The 25,892-nt window shown below is 34.7% G+C and overlaps 1 pseudogene; it reads right to left on the bottom strand.

Annotated features, from left to right (window-relative positions):
- Positions 1–244: 244 nt before the first annotated feature.
- Positions 245–20,712, bottom strand: LOC106004750 (annotated as a pseudogene).
- Positions 20,713–25,892: the final 5,180 nt, after the last annotated feature.

The following is a 25,892-nucleotide window of genomic DNA, read 5'->3' as shown; positions in this document are numbered from 1 at the left end:
CTAGAGACTAACAGTTAAGTATTAAGTTTTACAGTATTTAAAATGCTTACACATTATCTCACTACATTTAATTTGTCTTATGTGGATGGACAACTTCATTGTTCTTAAGTGCAGCTCCAACAGAATCAATACCCAACTTTTCCATTATTCCCATATTTATGAAGTTTATTACTATTAAATTTTTTTTTTGGTCAAATCCTTTATTGGAATATTTTCCTATGTATTTCTAAACTAGCTGAGCAGTCTAATGCAGTCTATTGATGTCATCAATGATGTCATGAGGGTAGATGCAGTCAAGGTAACAGTCCCACAGATTGGGTGGTCCTTAGGATCTCTTTAATGGTTCCAGAGAGTTTTGTGGCTAAAAATGACTAAAGACTGGGGCTGATATTAACAATCTCATTAAAAGTGGTTTTTCCACTGTACTTAATGTTTTTGTGCTTCTTTCTGTCTCTTGGTGGTTCATTGAGGGCTTTGATAACCAGGCCAGAGACAGAAGGTTGCACTTCAATCTGGGCTTGTCTGTTCTGAATGGTTAGTTTCACTGTCATCCTCAGACCCTTCCAATTGCTGTTGCCTTAGCAGTATCATCAATAATCTCTTCTGGAGATAGACCCAGTACATAGATCTTCACAGCCAGGTCAGAGGAAGCACTAACTTCCTTACCGGTGCACCTCAGGTATTTGACTTTGATCTACCTGGGGTTGAATTTAGGTGTCTGGTATTCACATGAACCTGTATTTGGACAACTGAAGACAGTTGTACCTTTGTCTTCTCTGAGCCAAAAACCAAAAGCTACTATAAAATTAAAAAAAAAAAAATTTGACAGTAACTTAAGTATTCATTAAAAATTTAGGAAATAAAAATATAACTTAAAAATACCCATAAAAGCATCATTAAGCAATTAGTTCTCATTTTTATATTTTCTATCTTCGCATTTCATCCATTTTGAAATTAAGTTTTTACAAGGTGTGAAGCAGCCATTTTTGTTAATGGTTAGACAGGTGAAGCAATGCCACTTACTGAATAATCTGACATTTGCCACCCATTTTAAAACTTTAACACTATCACTATCTGCATTTGGATGATTTCCTGGCTCTCTATTTCTGAAAATTTTTCCATTCATAAATTTCACTTTTAGTCTGAGTACCAGATGTTAATTATTAAAGCTTAATAACATATTTAAATAACTTAAAGAACACATGTTTCCCCATGATTCATCTACTTCACAATCTTCCTGGCTATTCCCCACATAAATATATTTTCATTGTTAAAGAGGGAGCTAATGAACAGATATGAATATGTCTGTATATATATATGTGTTTGTGTTAACCTTGATATAAAGTTAAATCCATGTTTCAATTAGTATTTATATGTTAGGAATTAAATGTTTTCTTTGTGATTAGTTTTTCTTACATAAATATTTAATTTTTTCTAAAATCACATTTATATAACAAGGTCTCTCCCCTTCTAGAATCTATCTAAAGTGTATACTAACAAATTTTCTATTTTTCTGTCTATCCAGCCATCTATCCATCTAATATTGTATATGAGTGCAAGGCTATTAATTGCAGCATTATTTGTAAAAAATTGTAGTAGAGCCCTAGGAAGTGTCCATTATGAACAGAACTGGTGAGAATAGCAGCTATGCAGGAGGAAGAAACTCCACCTGGCTCTTTCTCTCCTGTATCTCCTCCAGAACATGTAAGTGGGCAAAATTTGCCACTGCAAAATGTGTCTCTTTGGCGGGTGGATTATTTTAGACTGATTATTTTTAAGAAACAGAAGACTGAGGCAGAACCTTTGACCCTCTCCCTAACTACCTTAAAGTATTTAGGTAGAATATTTGTTCTAGGAAGGGAGTTACCACTATAAATAGCTATAGTATAATAGAAGTAGGTATGGTAGACAGGGAAGAACCTCAAAAGGCCTGTCTGATCAAAGTCTTCTCTATCTCCCATTGTTTCTGGGTGGCTCAGCGAACATTGGTTTACCAAACATTTACTCTTTCCATTCTCCTATGAATTGTTTCCCTTCCCTTTATAGCCCTAAAACCCTACTTCCCCCCTCTTAGTTCAGAATGACATATATACCTCATTTTGCTAATTGTGTCATGTCAAATTGGTTCTCAGACCATCCAGAAGAACCATGAAGGGTTCTTGTTGTCCTCCCCAACAAACAGAAGTTTTAATCTTTGTTGAGAAAGGCAACAATCACTGCTTTTCTCTACCCTTTTTTTAAGGATACAAAATTTCTACTGTACATAAAATTTTAGAAGTGGGTAAGAAGACAGAGTGCAAATGTGCTCAATTAATTCATGTCCGTGTGGGCAGGTGGAAAACAAGTAGACCAAAGGAACTGCTGGAATGTATTAGGAAACACATATGGGAGCTGGGAGAAGAGAACAGGGAGGGGAAAACTGGGCAGGAGTAATTGCTGAATCTGGAGCTCTAGATAGAGGCAGAAATGTCCACACTCATTGGCACCCAGGGGGAATACCTTATCTAAGACTTATCCTTAATCAGAATAGCTAAAACCACAATCCACCACCAAGTTAAGAAACCACAAATAACAAGTAACAGCACAATACAACTGCGAGACAGGAGAACTGAGCAAGCATGTAGTTTATTGTGGCACTATTTGTCTACACTGTGCAACAGTCATCACATTCCTGGAGGGATACCTTTTACGGAGAGAGGGCTGGTTTAACAGAACAATACCTGTTCTTTTCTGAGTTTTAGGTCTTTTCTTTGCACTGTGCCTCAGAGGAGTCTCTTTGCCTAAGCTCCTTATATGAATGGGATTTTTTCTATAATATTTTTATGGAATAACTTTGACATATAGAAAATTCAATTTTTATATAGTTTGTCTTATAGTTTAATGTATTGTCTTGATAGTTTAATGATTTGTAAATTCATTTTCCATGATTTTCTTCAGGATTATTATCAGAGTTTATATCCTGAAATGCCAATTGAGTAAAATGAGCCTTAACAGTTCATAAAAACTCATAATAAAGTGGAGCTTAGAATTACAGTATCTTAATTTGGAAGACAGTTGACATAATATTTATTTTTCTAGTAGTCTCACTAAAGTGGCCAGAGAACATGAGGACAGACATCTATTAATACCCACTCCTCAGTGGTAGCACTAGAGTGCGCTGTCATTTACAAATCACATACATGATAAAAGGTGTGTACTTGGTCACATGATTATTTTAAGGTTAAAGCTTTGAGCCGGTGTCCTTTGTGTTAATAGGAGAATGAATTCAGCTCTGTTAAATGCTGCCAGATGGATGGCCAGTTAGTTGCTGATTTGAGGATTTTTTAAAGTTTCTGTGTTTCAACCCAGGGAAAAAAAATATCTGCTCTCACAAAATCTCCACAAAGCCACTGCTTTCTGTCACACATTCCATTTGGTGATAGCCTCTGGATACATTAAGATGCATCATTGCAGCTTTAGCTCCAGAGTTTATCATATGTATCAGTTGCAGCAGAGGGATGTATTCAGTTTTTCACACTATTTGAACAAGTTTTGAATATTAAAGAACAGACACAAAGAAAGACCACACTACCGGAACTGCTGACAGGGCTTTGGGTCCAGTTAATTGCTGTAAACAGAACGGTTTCTAATGCTCTTTTTAGTTATGTGTTTGTGGCTGCCAGTAGGGCTCAATGGGGCCTTTATAAATTCCCTCTTTATCTCTGACTCCAGTTGATTGACATGTGAACCATGCTGGTGGTGTTTGAAGAAGTACACTGGATTTCTCTAAAGCTATGAATATTTCCTGAATTTTATGCAACCAAATCTAAATACTACAATTTCAGCTATGATTCTTTAAGGCCTGGAAATCATTGGGCTGAAAAGCCAGTGAGATATTTTCATATTGAGTTCATTACTTAAGTCATTGAAAATGCATTCAACGGGTAGAAGTTTGGTGGTAGGGAACGCTTATTGCAACATTTAAGAACACACCTTTTAACTACTTCTTTACATTTTTGCTTGTTAAAACATAAAATGATGTTTCTATTTTGATTTGCATTCTGATTTTTAGTTAGTAATGTTAAAAATATCCACATAATACATTTTAAGTGTGTTTTTTAATTGATTATAGTATTTAAACTGTAAGTAAGCTGGTTACTACTGATTTTGAGGAGATACTATCATTGTGATTTTTCCATTGAGATGACATAAAACACTTGCATTTGAAAATAGTAAATGATTTCTTGTTGCTCTCGTGGTCTTGCTCCTTCTTTCTCTTTGTTTTTGTTGTTGTTCTGTTTTTTTTTTTTTTTTTCTCTTTTGTCCTTTACCTCTGTGGTAGCCAATTCTAATTTAAAAAGGAAGAAATTTTATCCATGGATAGTTCTGTGAAATATTGGAATCATAACTACTTATAGGAATAGAACTAAAACAAGCTGTATTATGCATTTTGACCCGAAATTATCTGTTTATACAGAGTAGAAATCTCTTATGTGAGAGATAGTAATTAAGACCTTTTTCCCCTGTTATACAAATCCTTTTAAAATCTTTCAAAAGAACACTGTGACAGGGTGTAATCCAATGTGGATTGCAAAGGAAAAAAAAAATAAGTTAGATGTGTGATACCAAAGACTTTATGCTGCAGATTGCACAATTCTGTAGCTTATCTTCTTTTTGAAAAGCAACTTCAGAATGCTTCTTAAATGCAGCTGTACCTTTATTTTTTCCCCATTCCCTTGCAGAAGTGTACTTTTTTTTCCATCTGTGGCATTTAATTTTTTTATAAACTGATTTAACATGAAATGGTATTAGGTGTTGGAGCAAATGTGGTCAACAAAGTTGATGAGTAGTTCTCTCCATCAAAAATCAGCATTTTCTCTTCTGAAAATAACATAGCTGTGTGAGAGATCTCACTTCTTGGTAAGGGAATAGTTTGCTTCCTTATAAACAGCACTTTATATTTTCTACATATTATTTGAGGATCTAGGGTTCATTTTGGGTTTTCCTTCTGTCTTTGAGCTGAACAGAAAGTATCAATTCTCAGAACTCAAACTACCTGTCTATATGAAATTAACTTGAAAGTGTAAGACAGAAAACACAATGTGAATCATCACCTTCTTTAAGGATACAAAGTTTTCCCTTGCTCACTACATGAATTTAGGATTTTCTGATAATCTCAAGGTCTCAGATTCATCATATGTAAAATAAGGAGTTTAGAGACTTAATTGGCTTTGTAGTCTAGAACTATGTGTTTGTTTTCTAGTAAAGATGTGATGTGTTATCTTTTTAAATGATATCATTATTTCCATGCATACATAGAATTTTGGATGATAATGTATGCTTATTTACCTCCTGTTCTAATAGAATGACAAGGGTGTTTTACAGTGTTATTTTATAAAACTATTAATTTTAAGAGCATTCACAACACTGTGAGTGTCCAGTTAACTATAAGACAGTGAAAGAAAAAGTAATGCATGCTAAAACATTAAGGTTCTAGTCATGCTTTGGCAAAACCAGTGATTTAAAGTCAGACTAAATATTTATATGAATACATTAATAGTAGGGGATCTTAACATGCCACTCTCAGTAATAGATCATCCAAGCGGAAAATCAATAACCAGGATTGAATGACACATTGGACCAGATGGACCTCATAGATACATACAGAACAGTCCACTTTAAAACAACAGAATACTCATTCTTCTCGAGCACACATAGAACTTTCTCCAGAATAGACCACATACTCAGTACATCACAAATCAGGGCTCAACCCATATCAAAAGACTGAGATTATTCCCTGTGTGTTCTCAGACCACAATGCTTTGAAACTGGAACTCAACCACAAGAAAAAGTTTGGAAGCTAAAGACCACCCTACTTAAGAATGTTTGGGTAGACCGGGAAATCAAAAGAACTTAAACAATTCATGCCACCAATGAGAATGAAGACACCTTGATCCAAACCTGTGGGATATGGCAAAGGCAGTCCTAAGGGGGAAATACAAAGCCATCCAAGCCCTCAAAAAAATTGAAAAATCCAGAATACACCAGCTCTCTTTACACCTTAAAGAACTGGAGAATCAACAACAAATTAAGCCAACGCCACACATAAGAAGGGAAGTAATAAACATTAGAGCAGAGATCAATAAGATAGAAACTAGAGATATAGTAGAACGCATCAAAGAAACTAGAAGCTGGTTTTTTGAAAGAATCAATAAGATCGATAAATCATTGGCCAACCTAATCCAAAAGAAAAGAGAGAGGACCCAAATTAATATAATTATGAATGAAAAGGGAGAGATCACTACTAACACCAAGGAAACAGAAACAGTCATCAGAAATGATTATCAACAGTTACATGCCAATAAGTTCAGCCACCTAGATGAAATGGATGCATTCCCGGAAACCTATAAACTGCCAAAACTGAATCAGGAATAAATTGACAACCTGAAGAGACCAATATCTAGTAATGAGATTGAAGCAGAGATCAAAAACCTCCCAAAAAACAAGATCCCAGAACCTGACAGATTCCCTGGAGAGTTCCACCAAACATTCAAAGAAAAAATAATACCTATTCTCCTAAGCTATTTCAAAAAATAGAAACAGAAGGAAAACTTCGAGAGTCTTTTTATGAAGCCAGGATTACCCTGATTCCCAAACCAGGCAAAGACCTCCACCAAAAAGGGGAATTTCAGACCAATATTCCTGATGAATATGGATGCCAAGATTCTCAACAAGATCCTAGCTAATAGGATCTAACAGTACATTAAAAAGATTATCTACCATTACCAGGTGGGATTTATCCATGAGATGCAAGGGTGGTTCAACATATACAAATCAATCACTGATAGAAAAAATCAATAAGGAAAGAAAGAAGGACCACTTGGTCCTCTCAACTGATGCAGAAAAAGCATTTGGCAAGATACAGCATCCTTCCCTGATTAAAATGATTGAAAGTAAAAGGATAGAAGGAACATTACTCAACTTCATAAAATCAATCTATGCAAAAACCTCAGTGAATATCTTCCTCAATCTCAAAGGTGGCAGCCTTCCCTTTGAGATCAGGAGCAAGACAAGTATGCCCGTTCTCACTAATGTTGTTTAACATAGTACTAAAAGTCCTAGCAACAGTAATCAAACAACAAAAAGAAATAAAGGTATTCAGATTGGCAATGAAGAAGTCAAACTCTCTCTCTCTTCACAGATGACATGATACTTTATATGAAAACCCCAAATACTCCACCCCTAAACTACTGGAACTCATACAGCATTTCAATAATGTCGCAGGATACAAAATCAATGTACAGCAATTGGTCGCTTTCTTATACACTAACAATAAAATATAGAAGGGGAAATTAGAGAATCAATTCCATTTACTATAGCACCAAGAACCATAAGATAACTGGGAATAAAGCTAACCAAAGAGGTAAATGATCTGTACTCAAGGAACTACAGAGCACTCATGAAAGAAATTGAAGAAGACACAAAAAAAAATGGAATAGGATTCCATGCTCATGGATCAGAAGAATAAACATTGTTAAAATGTCTATACTGCCTAGAGCAATATATACTTTCAGTGCCACCCTCATCAAAATTCCACTGGCATTTTTCAAAGAGGTAGAATAAACAATCCTAAAATTTGTATGGAACCAGAAGAGACCCTGAACTGCTAAGGAAATGTTGAAAAAGGAAAAAAAAAAACCTGGGATCATCACGTTGCCTGATTTCAAGCTTTACTACAAAGCTGTGGCAGCATGGTACTGGCACAAAAACAGACACATAGACCAGTGGAACAGAATAGAGAGTCCAGATATGACCCTCAACTCTATGGTCAAATAATTTTTGACAAAGCAGGAAAAAATATGCAGTGGAAAAAACACAGTCTCTTCAGCGGTGCTGGGAACATTGGGCAGCTATGTGTAGAAGAATGAAACTCGACCATTCATTTACACCATACACAAAGATAAACTTGAAATGGATAAAAGACCTCAACGTGAGGCAGCAATCTATCAAAATCCTAGAGGAGAACATAGGCAGTAACCTCTTCAACATCTGCCACAATAACTTCTTTCAAGATACGTTCTCCAAAAGCAAAGGAAACAAAAGCAAAAATGAACTTTTGGGACTTCATCTAGATCAAAAACTTCTGCACAGCAAAGGAAACAGTCAACAAAATGAAGAGGCAACCCACGGAATGGAAGAAGATATTCACAAATGACACTACAGATAAAGGGCTGATATCTAAGATCTATAAAAAACTCCTCAAACTCAACACACACAAAACAGATAATCACGTCAAAAAATGGGCAGAAGACATAAACAGACACTTCTCCAAAGAGACATACAAATGGCTAACAGACATATGAAAAAATATTCATCATCATTAGCCATCAGGGAGATTCAAATCAAAACCACATTGAGATACCACCTTACACCAGTTAGAATGGCCCAAATCAACAAGACAGTAAACAACATATGTTGGAGAGGATATGGAGAAAGGGGAACCCTCTTACACCATTGGTGGGAATGCAAGTTGGTGCAGCCACTTTTGAAAACGGTGTGGAGATTCCTAAAAAGAATTATAAGTAGAGCTACCCTATGACCCTGCAATTGCACTACTGAGTATTTACCCTAAAGATACAGATGTAGTGAATAGAAGGACCATCTGTACCCCAATGTTCATAGCAGCAATGGCCACAGTCACCAAACTGGAAAGAACTAAGATGCCCTTCAACAGACAAATGGAAAAAGAAGATATGGTCCATGTATACAATGGGGTATTATGCCTCCATCAGAAAGGATGAATACCCAACCTTTGTATCAACATGGATAGGACTGGAAGAGATTATGCCGAGTAAAATAAGTCAAGCAGAAAGAGTCAATTATCATATGGTTTCACTTACTCTTATGGAGCATAAGGAATAACATGGAGGACACTGGGAAATGGAGAGGAGAAATGAGTTGGGGAAAATCAGAGGGGAAGACAAACCATGAGAGACTGTAGACTCTGAGAAACAAACTGAGGGTTTTGGAGGGGAGGTGGATGGGGGTTGGGTGAGCCTGGTGGTGGTTATTAAGGAGGGCACGTATTGCAGGGAGCACTAGGTGTGGTGTATAAACAATTAATTTTGAAACACTGAAAAAAAGTAAAATAAAAAATAAAGTCAGACTAAATGACACTTGAGCTATAGCTCAATGAGGCTCTCTAACCAAAAAATATTATGTGGTAGCTACATCCTGGTGTTGTTAGAAACAGAATATCAGAGAATTAGCCATTTCAGAAAAAAGGAAAGGAATACAGTTCTGCAAAAGAGAAACTTTCTTTACAAGTGGCCTATATATCCAACTGTTAGGTTGTATACCTTAAACTTACATACAAACTTTGGAAAAGGCAATTGATTAAAAAAAAAGAGAGAGAGAGAGAGAAGGAGAAAGAATAGATAAGATTCTTTCTTACAGCCTTTTTAAGAACCTCTAGGGAGGGTATTCTTGACCATATGATGAATGTAAGCAAAGAGACAAAGACCAAATAATGCTTTCCTATTATGTTATTTTTTGTTTAAGATTTCATTTATTCATTTGACAGACAGAGATCACAAGTAGGCAGAGAGGCAGGCAGAGAGAGAGGGGAAAGTAGGCTCCCTGCTGAGCAGAGAGCCTAATGCTGGGTTTGATCCCAGGACTCTGAGATCATGACCTGAGCTGAAGGCAGAGGCTTAACCCACTGAGGCACCCAGGCACCCCTATCATTTTATGGTTTTGTCCAAGTTTTATCTCACTTTCTCTGTCAAGCTTATAGTTTCAGTCGGCTGAAGCAGAGAGGGGGGAAAAGGCCAAGAATGGGGACTTTTAAATAATAAGAATTCAGCTTTAAATATAATGAGATGTTTTAAGCTGTACTTATTTTCCAGTGGAATTAACTGAAAGCAAATCAACTGGATGCCTTCTAAGTTTTAGCAGAAAATTTCCTATGTGGGAATCTATAATATTGGCCAAAGGCCAAAGAATAGTTGTGAAAATGCAGCCTATACTCTGACCCCCCCCAAATTTAAGCCAGTAGGAAGCTTTTGGGTGGAAGCTTTTATTATAGTGTATTGCTTTCAGTTCACATCATAAAAATAAGCCAAGAAGTAAACGAAGTAGAAATTCCATGTACATAGGGTGATTTATATATATATTATGGATAATTATTAAACAATATTTGAAATGATTTAGAAATGAACATTGGGAAAAAACAAAGTTTTTCTTTGTTTTCTCATACACACAAAAATATCTCAGATGAATGAAAGATCTTCACAGAAGAATACAAAACACAGATATATATATATATATATATATATATATATATATAGCTATATACATTTATAGGTAAGGATATAAATGTATTATAGATATCTGAATAATATTTTTGACCTTGATAAGCAAAAAGACAAGTCATTAAGAAACCATTAAAGCAAACCAATAAAGCAAAGATTGAGGGATTTGGCCATATGAAAATTTAATAAGTTTTGGGTGGCAAAAACAATATGGACATTCTAAAAAATATGACATTATGAAAAATAAGAAAGAAGACTAGAAACATTTATTTGCAATATATATCACAGTTTATAAGTTAGAACATAATTATATAAATAGTTCTTTCAAAGCAGTAATTAAGGAATCACCCCCAAAGCAACACAGGGGCCAAGTTTCTGAACTGTCATTAACTATAGACATGAGTTGGTTAACATAAGTGAAACAAATGAGCCATAAGATAAATGAACACATTAAAGGTATTAAATATCTTAAATAATCTATACAATTTGAATTAAAAAGATTTTGTGGAATACCATTAAGATAAGTTAAATTAAAAATATACAAATTGATAATTGGCATGATTATGGGAAAGCACTCATTCTGTGCTCAACTATTGGAAGCTTAAACTGGAATAACTCTTCAGATGATTTGATGAACAAATAAAAAATGTATACCATTTGATCTGCCAGTTACATTTTTTCTATTTATCATAAATACTGGCACCAGAATACAAAATTATGTGTTCAAGGACATCCATTGCTACATTTTATATAATACAGAAAATTTGGAACAGAGTAATGTCCATTATTAGGGAATATTTTAGACAATATTCTGCTTACTTAAAGGAAAATGATAGGCCTGTTTTTCAAACATGGAAAGATTTCCAAAATATACTTTCATTTATGTAAAATCAATGTGCAAAAAAATATATAAATATGTGGCACACAGAATGAAGATACCCTGTGAAATTGAATAGTGCTCTCTGAGATGTGTCATGCTATTGGTTAGGGAGCTTGTGGGTGCACCTTAACTTTGGAATCTCTAAATGTTGATACTATTTGAGCATTTTATGACGATTATAATATTTTCATAAATAGTAAAAAAAAAAACCAAACACCTCCTTCTTTTGTGGATTTTGCTATCGTGGACTATTACATAGTTTGAGTTTTAATATGCACCAGCAGGAGTTATGAGGGATATTTATTTAATGTTTCTATAAATAACCCTAAAACCATAAATTCACATATGATCTATTTAGCTGCCCGAGGCAAAGTCTTTATCTCTTCATCATGTTCCTTACAATAAAATGACTCCGCATGTATGCATTCTGAGGAGCTAAAACTTTGAAAGAACCAAAGATTTCTTAAACTGTGGAACAAATTGCATGATTATATTCCATGAATAACAAAACACTGCAGAATAAAATGAATAATGCCTGCAGAATAGCACAAATAATGTCTACAGAATAATACAAATAACCAAAAGCTCCATTACTGGAATAGCCAACAGAATATGATACTCTACTTCTATCTTCATAAAATTGGCTATATGATTAGAAATAAATATTTAACCTTGTCATATCTCAATTTTCAATCCTCAAATAAAAGGATAGACTAGACAACACCTACATTTAATATCAGCCTGTGTTTTATATTTGTTAAATTTTGTTTTCTAAAAGCCCAATTAGAAACTTAGCAGTTTCCCCAAAATTTCAGTAACATTTCTTTCATGTATAGTGCAAAAAAGAAAAAAAAATTCTAGCAAGAGATTGATACATAGAAGAGAGTATAAATACGTAGAAGTGCAAAGGCTGAATCAAAGGGTAAGCATATTTTAAATGTAAATTTTAGTGCCAAATTGTCCTCAAAAATAATGTGTCGAACTGTAGTAGCTTCAACATTATATAATATCAAATACTTAAGATTATACATATACATATATTCACAAAGAAAAATAATTTCTTTGCTACTGTAAAATACTTCCTTAAGCCATTTAGAACATATTCTTTAAGGTAGTATAAGTTAAAGTTTTTTCTTTTTTTTCCCAAAAAATTCCCTTATGGTACATGTAGTGTGTTGGATGTTCTATCTTTTCCTCATTTATGTCAAATAACATTGCCTACTAATTCTTACAGCTAATGGATCTGTATTCAGTTTCTATAAATGAAAAAAAAAAAGGCATCATTGTCTTGGGCAAAAATAAGTATTTATAATTTGAGTCAGTTTATACTTTTAGTTTCAGGATGGATAATGTCATTTACATTGTATTGTGGAGCTTAACTTAATCCATATAACTGCACTGAAATATCAACTGTTGGCTTTATTTCACTGAAAATTTTACTACCATGCTTTCTCATTGGAGGGAAGTTATTATAGATACAACTACAACTACAGTTGTATGCATTTTAATGGACAGCAAAAATTTAAACGGTATTCTTAATTATATACTAAGAGATTTTTTAAGTTATGTATTAAGTTTGGGAAATACTTTATAATTTACTCCCCATTGTCCTTAGGTTAAATATTAGGGGGGAATTGAGTCACTCATTTAACCTTGCCTGTCAGGAGTTTTTCCAAGTAGATTCAACTAGCCATCTTTTATATCATACTGTTTTCCATATAGTATAGTTTAGAATTAAAAAGTAAGTATCTTTATCATCTTTTTTTTCAAGTACTAACTCAAGGAGCCTATTGTGAAAACAAAGAGTGTTAACAGTTTTCCTGCTGAAACCTCATATAACCTTCATGACAAATAATTATTCAACCATATCATCCAATTTATAACCTGATAGGAACAAAAGGGCATTCATTCTTACCTGTTAGGGTGAAAGAAATCTTTCTGAATGATTTCCAATATTATCTCACTCAGACAAAGAAATGAGTTTTGATATGTGGTTTTCACTCTATTTGTTTAGATACAGTCATTTAGAATCATAATCATATCATCAGGAAGATTCAAGTGCTAACTATATGAGTAATAGTATAGAGAGAATATTAATAACTCAAGAGTTGTATTGCTTAGATTTGAACATGGAATATACTGATTTTGAGGTAAATGACTTTGGGAAAATTGCTTAAATTTTATGGGCCTCAGTTACCTGATCTGAATAATCAGGACATTTAAAAAATCAAAAAATAATATAAGTGCACTTACAAGTTTTTGTGTGTAGATTGAGTGAGTTAATATATGCAAATTCTTTTGGAGAGTTTCTGACACATAATAAATGTTCAACAGAAAAAGTCACTTATTATCTTTTTGTACTAGCAGTTTTTATTTCCTTTTTATTTATCTTCTTTTGTACTAGCAGTTTTTATTTCCTTCTTTTAAAGCCAATATCATTGTTTACTTTATTCTATCTTTATATATTGTTTGTTAAAGGACTATATTTTCTTTTTCTACCTAACAATGTGGTGTTTCTTCTGTTTGTATTAAATCAGCTTTATTTTTTAGAGCAGTTTTATGTTTACAGCAAAATTGTGTGGAAGGGACAGAAATTTCCCATATACTCCCTCCCCCAACTCATGCATAGGCTCCCACATTATCCATATCCCTCACCAGAGTGCTGTATTTGTTAAACCTGATGAACCTGTACTGACACATCTTAATCACCCAAAGTCCATAGTTTACATAAGGGTTCTCTCTTGGTGTTGCAATTCTGTGGGTTTAGACTAATGTATAAGTATGTATCCACTTTTAGTATTATACATAGTAGTTTCACAGCCCTCCAAATTCTCTGTGCTTTACCTCTTTATCTCTCCCTCCCCCTTAAACTCTAGCAACCATGAGCTTTTTACTGTCCTGTAGATTTTTTTTTTTAATTTTCAGAATGTCACATAGAAGAATCATACAGTATGTAACTTTTTCAGATTGGTTTCTTTCACTTACTAATATGAATTTAAGTTTTCTCTATGCCTTTTAATGGCTTTATAGCACATTTTTTTTTAAAGATTTTTATTTATTTGAGAGAGAGAAAGCCCCCAAGCACAAGTTTGGAGAAGGGGCAGAGGGATAGAGAAGCAGATTCCTGCTGAACAGGGAGCCCAGGGCAGAGCTGGATCCCAGAACCCTGGGATCATGACCTGCATGGAAGGCAGACACTTAACTGACTAAGCCATGCAGGCACCCCACAGCACATTTCTTTTTAATCCTAGAGAGAATATTCCATCACCTGAATATACTACAGTTTAACCATTCTTATTATCAAAGGCGGTTTCCAAGTTTGGACAATTATGAATAAAGCTGCTATAAACATACATGTGCAGGTTTCTGTGGACATAAGTTTTCAGCTCTTTTGGGTAAACAGCAAGGAGTGAAATTGCTGGATCGTATGGAAGACCATGTTTGGTTTTCCAAGACAGGATTCCCACCAACAATAAGTGAGAATCCTTATTGCTTCACATCTCCATCAGCAGTTGATTATCAGTGTTCTGGGTTTTCGTCATTCTAATAGATACTATTTCTTTTCTGACTTTGGGGATGTTTTCCCCCCAGGAGATAGATTCATTTTAAATATTTGATTATGCACTCTGTGTCTTATTTTAACTAATATGAATATGGAACAGAAAACATAATCTTGGAAAGTATCCCTATGGAAATCCTAGAATTATGAAATTGGGCATTTTATCTCTTTTCTCTCATATCCTTTATATTTGAGGGGGGAAAAAAGTCTATTTGCTTATTCTCTAAACCATGACTCCTAGAAAAAAAGCAGGTGTATATATCTAATTTATTACTTATATTTATTTTAATATCTAAATATATTTTGCACTTCTGTAAACGCACACATATATGTGTGCAATGAAGTAATACATTTTTATATATATGTAAATATGTGTATGTCTTTATGTTTGTATACCTTTGTTGCATATACTATTGCCTATATTACCTTGATTCTCTGTGGTTTATTGTCTTTCAGACTAGCTCTCTCCCACTGCTTCATTTAATATTTTACCCCTGTCTAAACTTATTGCAGAATGTATTTTTCTTGGTGATTCAGTATGTTAAATCATACAATCATACATATGACCACTTATTTTTTGTCACTTCTTAGAAATATTTTTTTTTCTTCAAGTCAGCCACCCATTCTTAAGTGACTATGTACTTTTTCATCAATAAAAATGACAATTTTTAATTCCAATCATTAGTCTTCAATTCTTATCCCTCCAGTTTTAATAGTTTACTGCCACAGTTTCTTTACTTATTCATGGAGTAATAAATTATCATAATCTCCACACCCTTTGACTCATATTTGATTAAAACTGTAGCTGAAATCAGAAGCCATATATTTCATTGGCACTTAATGAAAAATGATAAGAAAAGAAGCAATTATTTATTTTTATTTGAGCATCCCTGTATGTGTATGCTTTTTTCCCCCCACTAGATAACGAGTTCCTGGACAACAGGTACCTTATCAAATTCATTGTTATGCCTCATACATAGTAGGTGCTCTATAAATGTTTTTGTGTTGAAACTGCATACATTGTTTCCTTAAGAAAAAAATGAAGGGATTTGAAACAAATGCAATGTTTAAAAATTCGTCTCCTTGAAGATGATTCATGGACTTCCTAATCAACATCACCACTCGTAATTTTGATATTTTAAAATTAATGTATCTGGAAATAAGTTTTATTTGCTAAGCTCCACCTCCAAAACATGATCTTTTTTCATTCTTTCTCACTTTTGCAAATGAGATTTTTATTCTTTATATATCTTTGCTCAAAGATAGTGAAATTATCCTTAACTCTCATCTTTCACACACTACATCTGATACATCAGTGAACCCTGTCAACACTTCCTTTCAGTATATCCACAAACAGATTATCTCAGACCATTTATACTACTACCACTCTAGCCACACAATCCTTCTCTTTCTCCAGAACTACTACAAGAACCTTATATTTGGTCTTCACATTTCAGCAACATTCCTCTACAAACTATAGGAACTATCTAGCACAATCCATTTTAAAACTTAAGATTTCTCCTTATGCTAAGATTTAGTGAGCTGAGAAAGTATGTTCCTCCTACCTAATAATGATAAGTAATATGCATAAATTATAAAATGATCACTTTTTTGAGCCCAACAGAGAACTGAAATCATAAAACAACTAGTAGTCAAATATTTGAAGACTGAAAAAGAGGCACAAGAAATGAAGATAGGGACAGCACAGGAAGAAGTGGCTGCTGAAAAAGTGAGAAAAAAATAAATTTCATTTAATGAATTACTGAAGAACTCCAACTATAGACACAAGAAGGACTCTCACTTACTCATGGGCCATTTTTTGTTTTTTGTTTTTTTTTTAATGGATAGAGGACAGGGAGAGATAGCCTTTCTCAGTAATATAAGAATGGTAGGTATCAGATATCACTGCAGAAAAGGCAGAAATTCCTGTCCCTTTGTGTATTTCCTTTGGATAGAGAAAATCCTTTAAGCTCTGGAAGAAGAGCTGCAAATCCTACCAACTAGCAGGGGGATAAGGATAGGCTATTTGTTTCTGAGGAAAGCATAGGCTTAAAAAAAAAAAAATCGAAAAAAGCCCAAAACATGTTTCAGTCCTATAAGATAATCAGAAAGTAATACTGGACCTAACAGCATTAGAACCTTCTACTTCTAGCCAGGAGCATGAAACTCCCTCCCATGCAAGACCTGCCTGGATACAAGACAGAATTTGTTTGCCAAAGAGAAGAGGATTAGGAATAATGACAAAATCCTAACCTGAGGCCCGGGAGCTCATGGCTTACTTAAAGCTGAGGCTAGTCCAGAGTAATAGAGATCACCTCCTGCTTTCCACCTGGACATAAGCAAATACCAAGTAGCAACCAATAGCACTTACTCAATGAGGGAGGGGTATGTCAGGAACCTGGGGAGTAACCATCTCTGAGTTTCAGGCCCAGAAGGGATACTAAAAGCTGAATGGTTAGCTAGAAGAAAGCCCTGCAACATCTCATTTCTTTCTTCTTCTTTTTTAAGATTTTATTTATTTATTTGACAGAGAGATCACAAGTAAGCAGAGAGGCAGGCAGAGAGAGAGGGGGAAGCAGTCTCCCTGCTGAGCAGAGAGCCGGATGCAGGGCTCAATCCCAGGACCCTAGAATCATGACCTGAGCTGAAGGCAGAGGCTTAACCCACTGAGCCACCCAGGTGCCCCGACATCTCAGTTCTTATCATAAGATCAAAATATTAGACAAATTTGAATATTGTGGTACAAATTAGGTTAACTATAGGAAAAACAAAATTCAGATCCAACTCATCCCCTGATTAGAATAACTCAACTACTATACTAAAAACATGACAGGAGAGACATGCCCATTTCTGGATGTAACTCTTCCTCAGTCTCTGTTGTTCTATATGTGATGTCCAGCATTTATTCGAAAATAAGGAAATACACATGATAGGAAGAAAAAGATGCTTTAATTTATAAACAAAACAACCAAAATACACAAATTCAAATGTCTCATGTTAGAACTGTCACACTATGATATTTATTATGATTAAAATGCTCAGAAAAACAGTGGTAAAGTGGTAAAGGTGTACAACATGCTTGAAAAGATTGGGAATTTCAGCAAATGATGGAAAATATAAGAGTTAGATGAAATGCCAGAAATAACTTTTTAAGTGGTATCCAAGAATTCCTCAGTGGACTTATCTGTAAACTCAACAAAGCTGAAGAATCAGCAAATTTAAAAAATAGATCCATAGAAATTACATAAACTGCATCACACAAAAAGAAGTGGGGGAAAAAAGAGAGCATTTAAAAGTTATAGGGCAATATGAAATGGTTTAACATTGTGCAGTTGGAGTCCCAGAAAAGTACAGAGGAGAAGCAAAATAATTATATGAGGAGATAATTGCCAAGAAATTTCATCAAATAATAAAAGACCTCAAACCATATATCCAGGAATATCAGCTTACTTCAAGCATGATAAATATCAAATAAAGCCTACATAGACACATCGTGTTTAAACTATTGTGAATTAAAAATACAGGAAGTTTTTGAAGGAGGCCAGAGAGACATCTGTAGAGGGACAATAATAATGATTATATCACACTTGTTGTCAGAAGTTCTGAAAGGCAGAAAACAATTGTGTAAGATCTTTAAAGTACTGGGAATAAAAAGGAAACAAACAAATAAAGCCCTGTCAATGCAGACTTTTATGCATAGTAAAAATATTCATAGAAAGTGAATGGGAACTTGTTTAAACAAACAAAAGTTTAGAGAATTACTTCCAGCAGACCTGTGCTACAAGAAATGACAAAGGATCTTCTTAAGACAAGGAATGTGTTAACAGAAAGAAACTTGTCTCTGTACAAAGAAATGAAGACCTATGGCAATGGAAAAAATAGGAGTAAATATATGAAATGTTTCTCTATTCATTTAAGTATTTTTAAAGGGTAATTTCTTCAACTTTCATGAGTCCAGTAGGAAGTCATTAAAATTTTAAAATATTTGATTTGGATTAAAACTGAAACACTACAGATTCACATGTATGAGCTATGGATAAAGCTGTGTTTAGAGGGAAATTAATAGCACCAGATGTTTATACTAGCTAATATAAAAGTCTCAAACCAAAGAAACCTCTCTCTATTCTCTATTCTCTTCTCTATTACCCTCCATTCTCATGCTAATGCCTGTCTGTGACCAAATCCAACTAAAAGTGGGTAAAAGAGCCTAATTTACAGTTGATAGAGATCATAGAGCTATTCAGAGAATGTAGTCTTCCAGGTAAGCAGTGAACGTGACTTGGATTAGGGAAGTCAAGGTAGAAGTTGTAATACGTAGTTAAACTCTGAACATATTTGAAGGTCCAGCTGATTTGATTAAGCATTGAATGTGGATACAAGGAGAGCACAGAAATTAATAATGACTGTATGGTTTTATGCATTGAAACTTAATGAAAACTGGTACCAATTATAGAAATTGGGGAATCTGGGAAAGGAATTTGTGGTTAAAGGGGTGCATGTGGGAATCAGTTTTGTTTTGAACTTTTTTTTTTTTTTAAGATTTTATTTATGTACTTGACAGAGATCACAAGTAGGCAGAGAGGCAGGCAGAGAGAGAGAGAGGGGGAAGCAGACTCCCTGCTGAGCAGAGAGTCCTATGTGGGGCTCTATCCTAGCTAGCACCCTGAGGTCATGACCTGAGCTGAAGGCAGAGACATAACCCACTAAGTCACCCAGGTGCCCCTGTTTTGAACTTTTTAAGTTTACAAAGCCTGTTATACGTCCAACTCAGAATGATTAGTTCAGCAGTCAGAAATACTAAGTGGCAAATTCAGCTTCTCTGGTAAGGTGTACTCATGCCAATAAATTGAGCTATGTGTAACAACTTTAATACATCTTTCACAACTTTAATACATCTTTCATCATGCCCATTCTCTTTCCAGTCCCACAAATGAGTCCACATTTTTTGTAATATAGTTGTTTCTTAATTTATTTGAGAACTTTAAGGTATAATATTTCCTTTGGCTCATCTTTGCATTTTACAGCTAGTGCATGTTGAATTCAAAAACCACTTTTTATGGGGCACCTGGGTGGCTCAGTTGTTAAGTGCCTGCCTTCGACTCAGGTCATGATCTCAGGGTCCTGGGATCAAGCCCCACATCAGGGTCTCTGCTCAGCGGGGAGCCTGCTTCCTCCTCTCTCTGTCTGCCTGCCTCTCTGCCTGCTTGTGATCTCTGTCTGTCAAATAAATAAATAAAATCTTTTTTAAAAAAATCACTTTTTAAGCAGGAAAATAAGAGTACATAAAGTATTCTTTTTATAGTTTTTGGTTTTGTGTGTGGTTTGGCTTTTTTTTTTTTTTTTTTCCTTAAAGCTTCCTCAGGCAAAGGAGATTTAGAGAGGAGGATTTTTCTATAAGTTTTGGAGGTTTAAGATTGTTTGGACTCTCAGTTCTCAGGGATATCACTGTTATTGTTAAGATCCTGATCTTCCACCATGTATATCATAGGTTTCTCAAAAAACACTTTGAAAGATTATGTGTTTAACTACTGTTGTATATCCCCAATTGTGTGAAATCAGTCGCTGAGTTTAATATTTAGTAAAGTTCTGTATACAAGTTTAAGCACTAAACCTTTGTGCTTAAAATCGTTGTGTTTTATTCCATACCTTGAGGCAAGAATTTCAAGTGTATGCTTGTCACTTTCTCACTTTCAATGTCACTATGAACAACCTCCATTTGTGTAATAGGAAGGATAATGATCAAGTTTCATAACAAAAGCCGAAATAGCAGTTCCTGAACAAGGCAGAATTATAATGTTCTCTCACAGTGCAGTTCAAATAGAAGTAGCCCAGGTTGCTATGAATATTTCTCAGTGCAGCTCTGACATCCTAAACCCATCGACTCCACATTGTGGCCTAAAATCGCTGCTCCACTCACCAAGCTTGTTTTCTAGTCCGTGGACAGGTTGGCAGAAGAACTTGCCACTTTGGTTTAATGGCATGATCCGAATTTTCACAATTTGCTTAAATCCCATTGGCTGGACCTCCGGCACATGGTCATACCTAACTACAGCTAAGCAGACATATATAACCTTTGGTAGCCATAGACCAGAAAAATATTGCAGTTCTTACTCTGAAAGAGTAAGAGCAAAATGGGAAAGGGGGAGCAAAAGTAGTCTATCTGTAATGGACATTATTAGTCTTCTTTAAATTGACCTATCTCTATACTGACCCATTATTCCTGGTCTTCATTCTCAGGGAGTCTGTTGGTGATTTCTTCAATATCTACTTCTTTAATACATCCCACGTAATGCTATCCCACACAGAATATATATACAAATCTTGCTGTATTTCACCCCATTTCTTTCTAGCAGTTAATTACAAATTCTCTCATAATTCACCTGCAGTCTTTTGCTTAACTCCCTCTTTCTTTAGTGTTTCCTCATCGAATAGATTTCTTCCTTTGTAAGCAACAAAACCCAGATCTAGTTAACTGAGGAAAAATAAAGTATGCTACTGAAACTACACTAAGTGTCTCATATCATCAAAGGAACAAGTTAAAATGTTGTACTATGCTCAGAAACATTTCAACGTTTCATACATTTCAGAAACTGAATTCATGAAACTTCCCCAGGGCTGCCAACAGACAACTCAGTTCCAACAGCCTTCAGTGCCTGGGCCTCAAGATTCAGATGGCTTCATAAGAGGATCTCATTGACCTTACTTTGGCCAAAATTTCACGCCTTGTTTCCTGGGATACAAGTCAAAGAAAAAAGAAGGGGAGGACTGGGATCTGGGATCTCATAAACACAGTTCCCTGAAGGAAGGGATGATGAGTAACAAACACAAAAGATGGTAACCCCTCTTCCTTGGATGCTGCCCGTCATTCTTACCTTTCTGTCTGAATACTTTTATTGACCTTTATTTGGAGATGTCCAAATCACCATTTTGTCCCTTAGCTTCTTGGTTAAGTATTTTATGCTCTTTGAGCATTAATTTTATTATTTTAAAAGTTAGAGTATTATTTTTGGTAAGTTCCTATATCTATTTACATTGAAAAATTCCCAAGATGCCAGTTATGTTTTAAGACTTAAAAATATTAGTTTCTATATTTATTAATTTGATTAGTATTGCAGAATTTATTATTTAATTGCTAACCCTTGCATTTATGTTTATTTTTCATGTTAGCTAATGTATAAAATTGTAAATTCATTAAGAAATCACTTACTAAGTTTTTATCTTCTAAAAGGCTTACTTTAGAGCTTACCATTTATTTAGCATTGCATAAATACTACTTCATTAACTTATAGTTGCGTCTACATTTTTCAACTGCCATAGTTTTACTAATTCTTCAAATTGAAAAGATAAGAAGATAGAAACTAACTTTATGAAATAAATCTATATCTCTCCATATTTCAACTTTTATTGATCAATCAAAGCTAGGCGGAGTTGGATAGTGAAAAGGGTTTTGAATTTTGATTGAGTGAGATTCAGTGGAAAAGGTTGCTTTGTTTATTAATGATTCCTGCCTCAGGTGCACATGAGGGTCTGGTGATATGTATGACTCCTTAACAAGAGCCTGATGTTTCAAACTGCCCTGTGCAAAATGAAGCACATCAGCAACTCGAAATGCAGATTCCGTTTTCTTAAGATCTGGGGTGGGACACAAATTTTTAACAACTTATCAACTGATATGGATGCTGCTAGTCCACAGGTTTCACTTTGAGTATGAAGGCCATAAATGTTTATTAATCAATTAGAACATTTCTCACTGAGTTTTTTTGACTTATGTAAATGAAAATTCATGCACGCATGCATACACAAATGTAACAAATATTTATTGACTCTTCACTGTGTATTGGGCAACTTTCTCAGTGTAGAAATACAGTGTAGAAATACAGAATAAATTAAGTCCCTGATATCACAGGGGTGTGTGTATGTGTTTAAGGGAAGGAGGAAATGGATCTGGAAGGAAGCAAAACTGCAAAAGTTAAACAAATACAATAATAAATAAGTACCCAAACAAAGGGTATCTTGCCTTGGGGATATTTACTCGAAGCCCCTTTTTTCTGTTTAGCAGCTTAAATACCCAGTTGTTCTTAAGCAAATAAACAAGCTTAATCCATTCTGTAGCAAATAAAATAGGACGGATTGAGTAAAAACTACTAGACATTGCCTGGATATTTCCATGCCACTTAGCTTTAGTTCTTGGGCCTTCCATAAGTCATAATAAGACAATAAATGCCAGTGTCTGGTGCAGAACTTTATGCTCAATGACCAAATGAATCAGTTGTGCTAAAATCCTCACTAGTCCACAAAACAGTCTACTCTCCACTGAAGGGACAAGCTGGCAGATGCAGGTAATATTCAGTCCCCGCTTGTTATCCCTTTTAACCATTACAATGAAGATACCAGAAGTCCCTCACCCACAGAGCCACCATTCAAAATAGGAGAACCTCCGGAGAGGTGGGTGGTCAGATGTAAGGGAGAATTTAACTTTGGAAAACATCTAGATATAAATCATCACAAAGGACTGTTTAACAGTCCTGAGGAGATGGACTTGGGTGGAATTAATATTTAAGCTGGAATAACACTCCTTAGGAGCAAAGGAGATGATACTGTTCATTGGTAAGTTTAGGTATGTTTCTTACTAAACAGAGTGGAAGCTCAAAGGAATATGAAGAAATGACAAAGGACATGTTTTCAGTTTTCTTTTGCACATTTGACTGTTGTGAGGGCAAATTAATGACCATGTTATATATGCTACAGAACTGGCTCTTTAGACCTTTCTTTTTTGGCCTTTGTGCTATTGTCGCTTAACTGGGCACTGATGTTGTGGTCTGGTGACAAAAAAAAAAAAACAACAAAAACAAAAACACCATGACCCAACTAAGATCTTAAGGTCTTACTAAGTCACTGCACAAAAAAGAAATTCAATAAAATTATTGGAGGTGGCCACAGTCCTTGGAGGTAGTTTCAGTAGGAGAAACCAGCTCTAGTCGGAGCTCATCATCCCTTCCTCAACCAGTTTAAATCCTCACATCTCACCTAACAACAGAGGCACAAAAGAAACAATGATTTTTACCCACATGACCAACTAATGGGAAAAAAATATATTCTCAGGGAGCACAGTATTATACCCAATTATAAAATTTTCTTATTAGAAATAAAGGTAGCTTGTAGCCTGAGGTAACTTGTCTTGGTTTACCTCACTATTCACAGCTGCAGCAAGGACAGAGATGGGTAGGTCTCATTATAAGTCCTCATGCTTAAAAGGTCTACCCTACCATTGTCTGTCCCAGAACAAAGTAAGAATGTTTCTGCAAAGTGAGTTTCAGTCTCCAAATTGGAAACTAGAAACTCTTTCAATACTAACATAATCAATTTTACAGCTGAAAATACAGTTAAAATTTAGACCTTGCTAGATTCTACTTCCATCCAGGGCCTGACTTCCCCTCCCTTCCTTTCTCCCTATTTTCTAACTGCCCTCTGTCCTACTTTTGATCCCCCTCCCCATCTCCTTGATTGAATTCTTTCTCTCTCTCTCTCTCTCTTGCTTGTTTGCTTTCTTCTATGTACAGTTTAGTTTAAAAACTAAGAATTGTTTTAAAGACTTCGGGTATAAATAAAATAATGAATATAAAACTAATATTTTAAAGGATTATAAGTACACTGGCAATAAGGAAAATGAAAAGAAAAAAAAAACCTCCCTCTTTTTCTCTCTGCCTTATCTGCTCTTTTCTTGTGCAGCTCTGAAAGAAACTGTATTTTATACATTATTTATTTTGCTGGGAGGAATAGCATGTAAGAGTCCCTTTGGCGCAGATTGTTTAGAAAAGGTGGTCAAGGCTAAACACTGTTCTACATAAAGTAGAATTCTTGACATGTTAAAAAAGGTAAGAATACTTATTCTATTATTGATGTGAAATAGATTTTTTTTTATTTGAAGAAAAAAGGGAATTAGCCCTTAGGGCTTAAAAGAAGTGTGAAACTACAAAAGTCAAATGAATGTTTCTTCTAAAGTTTAAATAATTATCACTCATAAAAACAATCATAAAATGCCCAACATTTTATATCCTGTTATACTTCCTAAATGCTTTCCCATATGTTTTGATATAATTTTGTTCTCATAAATATCCTTGTGAAGGAGGGTGGGGAGTTATTAATTTTCTCTTATTCTCAGAGGCAGCCCCAAATCCTCACTGAGTAGATTAAATATGCATAACTTCATTTTTCATTCCCTGACTGATTCCAGAGTCAATATCTTAATATTGCTAAAAGAAGTTGCCTTCCTTAAACTAAGGCCTCTGTGATACAGAGAGAATATTTATAAGGTAATAAGTAAAGCATTTTTATGAAGGAGAGCCCAGGTATTATGAAGAAAACATATTTCACATTTATTATATAATTTTAATTATTGGAGAGGAAATGTTTCATCCAGGTACCCAGGAATTTTGTCTATAAAAATAGTGATATATACTGTCATTAAAATGCATTTTCTTTGAAAGTAAATTTTTGTGTATTCTAAGATTTAACTCTTACTCATGAGTTAGGATTCTGAGTCTCTCATAGATTCAGTTTCCCTCACAATTTAAGAACTTGTAAAAGAGAACACCAAAGCTGGTATCAGAAGTTAAGATTTCATGTTATGCAGCAAGGCCTGGCATAGAAGTCAGGGTATCTAAGGAACATAAGTAACTTCACAAATTCAAGCTCAGAATGAGGAGAATGGTATTAGTTCTACAGAAGTCTAAGTCAGAGAATGTTAAAATATACCATGGAAAAATGAAGATAGTGACAAATATACATAAATGTATATTTCATATATCTATATGGATAAATGTCTAAATATCTACTCTATCATACATATATCTGGGACAGAGCTATCCAACAGAAATATTCTGAGAACCATAAGTTGAAGGCCTATATACAATTTAAATTTCCTAATGACCACATTCAGAACTAAAAGAAACAATTTCAAAAATACATTTACGCAGTGCAATGAGGTCAAAATATTATGATTTCAGTATATGTAATCAAGATGTAATGTGTGTAATACAGAAAGTTAAGATAATTTTACCTTACATTCTTGAGGGTGAAGAATGAGGAAAAATGGGCCAATTTGTAGCATTATTTATCTGTATGTCCATGACAATCTTAATATGCCTTTTGAGCCTGGGAA

Source organism: Mustela putorius, unplaced genomic scaffold, assembly GCF_011764305.1.
Source record: "Mustela putorius furo isolate JIRA1106 unplaced genomic scaffold, ASM1176430v1.1 tig00000281_pilon_pilon_pilon, whole genome shotgun sequence".
In the NCBI taxonomy this organism is placed as follows: Eukaryota; Metazoa; Chordata; class Mammalia; order Carnivora; family Mustelidae; genus Mustela; species Mustela putorius.
Note: the sequence above shows the minus strand (reverse complement) of the source record. Positions and strands in the feature narration are given on the sequence as shown.